At 48.3% G+C, this 8,489-nt stretch overlaps 1 long non-coding RNA gene across 1 annotated transcript; it reads right to left on the bottom strand.

Annotated features, from left to right (window-relative positions):
* Nucleotides 1–1,139: 1,139 nt before the first annotated feature.
* Nucleotides 1,140–5,531, bottom strand: LOC134434721 (uncharacterized). Its single transcript, XR_010031914.1, has 2 exons — nucleotides 5,400–5,531; nucleotides 1,140–2,041 (listed from the first exon to the last, which is right to left on the bottom strand). It is a non-coding gene; the product is annotated as an uncharacterized LOC134434721 (long non-coding RNA).
* Between the last annotated feature and the right edge of the window lie 2,958 nt (nucleotides 5,532–8,489).

Genomic DNA, 8,489 nt, shown 5'->3' with positions numbered 1-8,489 from the left:
ATGGCCATTGTCCAGCCCGGCTCTGGCCAGCCCCAGGTGGAAGCCAGGACCTGCGGGTCCCCCCTGCCCCCTTTGCTTTGATTCTAGCAGCTTTAGAGCTGCTGCAAAAGTGAGAATTCTGTGGGTGGAAAAAGGCCTGCCTGTGGTTAGCTCAGCCCTGCAAGAAGCACAAAACCACAAAGGGAGCTCAAGCAGTGGCTCTGTGGGGGTCTTTGGTGGTTTTCAGAACAGGGCTGGCTGGAAACTCCCCCTGCAAGGGCAGCTGTGAGGGAACCAGTCTGGAAATGCAGCAATTGATTATTTTGTCCCTTTGCCCAAGGGTCTGAGAAAACCACAAAACTACTGCTGAGACAACAACAATCTGTTCAACATCCTGACGTGGACCCTTCTTCTTGAACAAAACCTGTCAGCCCTTAGGAACCTCATGGAAAGAATGTTTGGATCCTGGATGTGCACAGCAGAAGAGAGGGAAAAGTGTGGAAATACTAAGCGGGGGCTGCACATGAGGGGCTGGGGAACAGGGGTGTCACAGCAGGAGCAGGGAGTGCCCAGGCAAGGGAATTCAGGGCAGGCTGGAGTGGATTTACCAGGGAATCAGACCCTGAGGCACACACGGGCATTTCCACAGATTCCTGTGCACTGTCCCAAGGATGGACAGAGCTTCTTCTCTTCCTCCATGGGAAGTCAGTCAAATTTCAGGGTGGGATGGATTTCAGCAAAATGGAGAGAGTTCCTAAATATGGCCCAAGTAAAAGCTTCATTAGGGGCTGTTTTGCTGCCCAGCAGGCAGGGAACAATCCCATGGAGCTGTTGGACACTCAGGGAGATTCCACACTCTCTGTTATCCACAAGCAAATGCTGCTCTGGGGTGCACCAATGGGCCCCTAAAGATAACAAAAATGTCCAGTTTCTTCAGTATTGGAATAGGAATCCCAATATTACCAGGTAGATTGTGCTTGGGCCAGTCTGACCCTTGCTGCTGGGCCAAAGGCGGCAACTGTGGTGTACCACCCCAGAGATACCTTTAGCTTGCTCCTGGTTGCAGCTGGGCAGCTGAAACAAGTCCAGGCTTGGTAGGAACTCCGTTTACCTACGGAGGGGAAGGCTTCCAGCGATGGTGAGGAGGAAAAGGAGACGGATTCTGCCGGAGGGGTATATCCAGGGCTTTATTCCGTGGTCACAGAGGTCTGAATGTCAGTAACAGCTCCAACAGAATCCCGAGCACATGGTCTGATTACCTTTTAAAGCTCCCGGGGGAGGGGGAGGGAAGGGGCAGGTGAGCTACCAACCAGGTTGGAGGGGCATGGTCTCAGGGGAGGATGACACCTAGACAGGCCAATGACCTCTGGGCATAGGGCATCTTTTGAACTTGACCAACCACACGACGACCTTGCTGGAATGTTAAGCCTGATTGACAGGACTCACTCAGCAAGGGGGCAAGGGGGAAGGGAGAGAGGTATAGGCACACCTGGGAAGGGACCCGGAAGTTTAAAACAGGACATTACAATACACTGCAACATCTCCCTCTAGTTTCGTTTAAAAAGAAGAGGACTGGTTTTGTGATGCGGAATGCTTGCCAAACCATAGTTGGTAAATCGGTTCTTCCTCTACAAGAGGGTCAGTGTTTTCCACTGAGGCTTCCAGGTCATCCATTGGAGCACTGAGGGTTTCCAAATGGTAGACCTCAGGAGGGGGGTATGAGCTTGAAATTAACTTGAGAACCATGCGTTTGATTAGTCCAAAAACAATGGTTACAACTACAATAACTATAACTAAAATAAACAGCACTAAAAACACAGTTTTCAGAATAGATCCCAACCAGCCCGAGAGTCCCCAGCCTTTGAACAGTCCATTCAGCCAGTTGTCAGTTTCTCTGTTGATGTCCGAGAACCTTTGTCAAGGTAGTCCATATGTGGTTTGGGCTGCGGCACTATGCAGGAGATCGCAGGTGGGATGATCACGAGTAGGACGAGAAGCAGGCAAGGTCTCATGGCGTCTCGAGGCTACACATGAACAGCGGGATCTAAACTGGTACAAGGAACTTGAGACAAACATATATTACAAACTATTCCAGATAGGAGGCTTAAATAGAATTTCCTCCAGAGAACGCGTGCAACGTTTCCTTCTCCAGGCAGCATGAGCAACCTGGGGTGCTTCTGTAGATTTCTCTGAGACTTTGGGAACATAGGGCTTTACCCATTTGGAAGGAACCCACCTTAAACCAGAGGGGGTGGACACACAGGCGTATCAACGTCCCCAAGTAACCAATTTGTAAGGTCCCACTGTTTTCCTAGTCTCAGGGTCCTTTACTAAAACTGGAGGTTTTTCTTTCATCAACCTATGACTGCTCCCCCCAAAGTGGTGTAGGATGGGTGGGTTCAGGCTGTCAAAAGAACAATTCAGAAAATTGATTATGAATAGCACCCTGGATAACCGGATGTGGGGAGGTTCCACCTTCAGAACCTGTTGTTGCTGGTCCAGGACTCTTTTAATATCACGGTGAGTTCTTTCTCACAATGGCTTGACCTGTAGGGGAGTAGGGGATGCCAGTTTTGTGCTCTACTCCCCATTGCTGCAGGAAGCTCCCGAATTCCTTGGATTTATAAACAGGCTCATTATCAGTTTTCAGCTCCTTGGGGATGCCCATGAAAGAAAAAGCCTGTAAGAGGTGCTTAATAGCATCAATAGATGATTCTCCTGTGTGGGCAGAAGCATAGACCGCTCCAGAAAAGGTATCTACACTAACGTGAACATATTTCTGCCGTCCAAAAGACTGTATGTGTGTTACATCTGTTTGCCACAGTTCACAACTGTTCAGTTCCCTTGGGTTTGCTCCCGTACTCACTGTAGGGAGTGCATGTTGTTGGCAATTTGGGCATGTGGTCACAATCGCTTTGGCCTGTTCTCGAGTGATGTTAAACTGACGAACCAGGCCAGGTGCATTTTGGTGGAAAAGCTGGTGGCTGATTTTTGCCTGTTCAAAAACATTTGGGAGAGTGGCCATCACTGCAGGTGCAGCAAGAGCATCTGCCCTTCTGTTGCCTTCAGCGATAAACCCTGGCAAGTCAGTGTGTGACCTGACATGCATCACATAAAAGGGTTGCTCTCGGTGAGTGACTAACTTTACCAGTTTTGAGAGCAATTCAAAAAGTGTGATGTTAGACACTTCTTGCAGTATTGCTTGATCTGCCCTGGATACTACTCCTGCCACGTATGCAGAGTCTGTAATCAGATTAAATGGTTCTGAGAACCTTTCTAAAGCCCTAACAATCGCAGCCAATTCAGCAACCTGAGGTGAACCTTCCACCTCAGCAATGTCTGTCTCCCACTGCTGGGTTTGAGGATCCTTCCAAGTCATAACGGACTTGTGGGACCTCCTGGACGCATCTGTAAAGACAGTCAGAGCCTTTTTTAAAGGTCTCCTACTTAGAGCACTTCTCAATTTCAAAGTGAATTGAGAATCTTGTTTGAACAACTTGTGAGCGGGCCACGCTACCAAAATTTGTCCTGAGTAGGAATCCAGAGTGAACTGCAACACTTCATTTTCTTGAAACAATTGTTCCAGTATTTTCATAGTATTTTGACCCGATTTTAACTCAACTGGAATGTGAATGCACTTAAAATCACATCCTGCTAACTCCCTGATCCGGGTCCTTGCTTTCCGGATCAGTTCTGCTACCAGCTCCTGAGGTTTTGTCAATCTCTTGGACCTTTTATGACTGAGGAAAACCCATTCTATGATCAAGAGAGAGTCCCTCTGGTCCTGGTCCTTTTTTGGTGTGTCCTTTGCCTTAGGTGTTTGTTTTTCCTCCCACTGGAAAATAATTCCATGGAGGTGTGGAAACTTACCTAGGATGATAAATTTGAATGGCAGGTCAGGCCAGCATCGGTTGGCCTGTCTTGTGGACATTGCAATCTGAACCTTTTCTAGAGCTTTCCGTGCCTCTGGGGTAATAGACCTAGGAGCACCTGGGTCCTCTCCCCCTTTCAATAAATTGAAAAGAGGGGCAAGGTCTTCATTAGTCAGACCGAGCCATGGCCTTACCCAATTCAAAGACCCACACAACTTGTGGACATCCACAAGGGTCTTGATCCTTGGATTGATTTCTAGTTTTTGAGGAACAATGGTCCTATTTCCAATTTCTAAGCCCAAATACTTCCAAGGTGGCATCTTTTGAATTTTCTTTTCTTGGAGCTCGAACCCTGCAACAATCAATGCATCGATTGTTAGGTCAAGCGCATGGGTGAGTAAATCATCATTGGGGGCACACACGAGGATATCATCCATGTAATGATAGATGATGGCCTTCTCTGCGGCTGCACGCACTGGGGAAAGCAGGGAAGAGACATACCACTGGCAGAGAGCTGGAGATACCTTCAATCCTTGAGGAAGAACGGTCCAATGGTACCTTTTCATAGGGGCTTCCATGTTGATGGAAGGGACCGAGAATGCAACACGCGGTGCATTGTCAGGGTGCAAGGGGATTTGGAAAAAGCAGTCTTTATTATCAATAACAGCTAAATCTAATCTTGGGGAAGCATTGTTGGGGATGGCATATCAGGTTGGGGAGAACCCATATCTTCAATTACATTATTAATTTGTCAGAGGTCATGAAGAAGTCGCCTTCTGTTTTTGTCAGCTTTTTGGATGACAAACACTGGAGTGTTCCATGGGGACATGGTCTCCACAATGTGGCACTTTTTTAGTTGCTCTTCCACTAGTACCTCAAGCACCTTTATTTTTTGTTTACTGAGCGGCCACTGTTTCACGTCAACTGGTTTGTCTGTTTTCCACTTCAGTTTTTGGGTGGGGCGCTGTTGTTCAATGACTGCTGCACAAAAATGCTGTGGAGAGTCTGGAATATCAATTGTGACACCCCACTGGGCCATTAAATCTCTCCCTAAAAAAGGTTCCGAATAATCTAACACAAATGGACGGATATTTGCCAATTGTCTGTTTGGTCCCTCAATTTGAATAATGTTTTTGGATTGTCTTGCCAATTGCAGGCCTCCTACACCTTGAAGGTGACCAGCAACATTTTGCAAAGGCCAATGTGCTGGCCAGTCTTGTACTGGAATCACTATGCAGTCTGCACCCGTGTCTACAAGCATCTCAATGCGTTTTGACTCCCCACCCCCACTGACATTACACCATAATTTGGGTTTGTCTTTCCCAATAGCTTGGACCCGGGCGATTGTGGGCCCTTGTTTTTCGATATTTTCAGGTAAAGATGGCACAGGGATAGCTTGTGCAACAATTTGTCCCTTGGGAAGAAACAGGGGTGGGTGGAAACAGTGCAGGCCGAGAACGAATTGCTCAGGATCTGATGTTGTCATTCCCCGAGCAATTTCAATCTCTTGTGGTGTGTGTTTGGTGTCCCCAGTGACGATGTACTTACAACGAATTCGGTTCCAAGTTCCCTTCTGTTCAGGATTTACAGAGACAAAATGCCAGTCAGTGTCCTTCAGGTGGAGTGACTCTGTCAGCTGCAGCCTGTAAGGCTCATTGACAGAAGACGTGGTTAACACAGGATCACGTAAATCATAACAAAGGTAATTTTTTTTCACTTTCAGCAGTGGACCAGTGTGGAAGGGGCTAGCAGCAGGCCTGTTGGCTAAAGGAGCAAGAAGTAAGAGGAAGAAGTTGAACCAAGGAGATCAAGAGAGGAAAGATGGGAGCCTTCTGCGACTGGAGGGGAAAAAACTGGAAAGTGTATCAGCCATTTTCACTAATAAAGTGTTGCAAACTGTTGCCAACGGTTGCTAATGGTGGCAAACGGTGCTAACGGTTGACAACAGAGACTAAGACTGAGTGTGCTTGTGGTCTCTGCCTTAATGTCGTGACCACCTCGACTGCGACATTTTGGTGACGGCCGATGTGATAAGAAAATAGTCGGTGGGGGCCCATACAGGGTGTGGTGGTTTGACCAGGAAGAAGTGGGAATTCTGGGATGTTGTGGTCAAACCAATGGGTGCTTGGATTTTGATATTGGCACCTGGGGTAGCCAGTGGGTTTTAGGACACACCTCCGAGAACACCCAGGGGTTAAAAGCAGAGCTTTGGCCCTGGGAGGCTCTCTTGGGACTTCGAGGGACGGAGTTCGGATCACTCCCCCGTCCAGCCGCTGCTGCTGGGCAGGGGAGGGGCAGCCATGAGGTAGGCCTGGGCCTGGACAGAGATGGGAGTAAGGAGGCCTTGGAGGATGAAAGGGTGGAAAGCCCCAAGAGACATCGGACAGCCATTCCCCCCCCTGCCCCCCCCCCCGCCTTTTGAGACAGAGAGAGAGAGAGAGAGAGAGAGAGAGAGTGCAGCCTGTGTTACCTTGAAATTCAGTAAATATGTGCTGGCAGCAGGCAGCCCAGCTGAGGAGATGGGGGGGGGGGGGTGCAGCCAGGAGTCCAGCTGCCTGGAGGCCTGGAGGAGTTTTTTAACCCTTTTTGGACAATGAAAGCCTTACAGAACATTAACCCTTCCTAGACGAGTGATAAGAGTGGAGGAGGACAAAGGAAATGAACGAGTGATGGAGGTCTGGACCAGAGAGAGAGAGTGAGAGATGTTGAAAGAATGGAGAAGATGGAGTGGCGTTTTATGTTGGACTCTTTTGTGTAGCCATGGACAGAGCTATGTTTCTGTGAGATACAGAGACTGAGTCCAGGGGGAGAAATGTCCTAGTGCCAGAGAAGATTCAGTGTGGGTACCCCTCGGCCCCAGGGGGTATATAAAATATGGGGGGGACGGATGTCCCAGAGGTGAAAAGGTGAGATACTGTGATTTTCTGGAACTGGACAAAGCATCCTTAAAAAAAGACAACCCTGGAAGCAGCCCTGATCCCTGTTCGGTGGTCAGAGCACCGGAACAAGGACGGAAGAGGCCACCGTGACACATGGAAGGACTCCCTCTCCTCTTGAGGAGTTGAAAGTTTGAGCAATCTTAAGGGGTGGTATTGGACCTAGAATTGGTGATTTTGGAGGATGTATTGTATTGGGAATTTAGGGGGGAGGAGGGGGAGAGTGTTTTTGTGAGGTTTTCATTTTCCTCGTGTTTTTTTTTCCCTCTTTTGTGTGTAGTTTTGTAGTTTAGTAATTGTTTGTGTGTAGCTTAGTTAATAAACTTTTCTGTATGTTGAAGTTGGAGCCTGCTTTGTTTATTCCTGGTCACATCTCGCAGCAGACACCGGGGAGAAGGTGTACTCATGGGGGCTCTGGCTTTGCCAGGCCCAAACCATAACACAGGGTTCTAGCAATTGGCATACGTGACCCACTGGGACGTAGTGGGGGAGGCGGCGTTGGTGCAGCTGAGAGTGGCAGGTGGAAGCCACAGGGAGGTCTGGACCTGATTCTCTCAAATCAAGACACCTGGAAGTAAGTGAGCCACCAACTAGTAATAATGGGACAAAATTTATCTAAAGAGGAAGAAAATGTTCTGTCTGCATGGAAAATTTTGTTAAGAAATAAGGGAATTTATACGTCAGACTATGCACTTCGTAATATAATGCTGTGGGCTAAATCACAGAATATTGTCACTGATCCTGACACAGCATTTAGTGTTAAGGCATGGAAAAAGGTCGGGGACAGACTTTGGCAAGTCATTCAAGCGGGAGATAAAACAGTTGTTGATCTAGCAGTTACTTGGAACTCGCTCTTTGAGGCTTTAAAGGAATGGAAAATAGAGAGAGAAACGGAGCAAGATGCGGATGAAGAGTCGGGCCTGATAACAGAACCTGACGGGAGGCCCTCTGAGGTAGAAGGGGGCTCTGATGGGAAGGCTACCAGAGCTTCTGGGCTGGTTGCCAAGGCTTCTGGGAAAGCTGCCAAAACTTCTGGACAATCTGCCCTAGCCTCTTCTTATCAGGCCCCTAAGCCTCCTTATCTCACACCTGTGCAGCAGCTCACGATGGTGCCTGTATATATTACACCGCTATGCCAGTTAGCTGAAATGTCTCTAGCAGAGAGAGAAACCCAGCCATCTGCCCCCCCGCTTCCCTCCTCTCTGGTCCAGCCGTCCGCCCCCCCGCTTCCCTCTGAGTGGCTTGAACAATCTGCAAGGCCGTATCCTCCGTTACTTGACAGTGACAGCAACAGTGAATCAAGTGATGAGTCGCCCGCAGTAACATCTAAGCTGGGGCAAGGAGCTCTGGTCCCTTCATCTCCTAAGAGCTCTAGCCTTACTGCCCCATGGACTTTGCCTCCATGTCAAGTAACTGTGCTTCCTCGACACCCTCAGGAGTTCTGGGAATTTGTTAGGAGGAAAGCAGTTGAAGAAAATAAGTGGGACATAATAGAAAGGTTAGATGCTCCAAGAGTACCTCAGGAGAGCAGTGCCAATGCAAATGTTGCTTGTGATAACCCTATGGCTTTTCCAGTTTTCAAAGCAGTTCCTGGAACAAGACAGAACAACAGTCATCACGTCTTCGCCTGGAGGGTTGTGCAAGACATCCAATCGAAAGTAGCTCAGTATGGTATTAATTCCTCAGAGGTAATGCAATTAAT

The sequence above is a fragment of the Melospiza melodia genome, unplaced genomic scaffold (assembly GCF_035770615.1).
Source record: "Melospiza melodia melodia isolate bMelMel2 unplaced genomic scaffold, bMelMel2.pri scaffold_46, whole genome shotgun sequence".
Classification (NCBI taxonomy): Eukaryota; Metazoa; Chordata; class Aves; order Passeriformes; family Passerellidae; genus Melospiza; species Melospiza melodia.
Note: the sequence above shows the minus strand (reverse complement) of the source record. Positions and strands in the feature narration are given on the sequence as shown.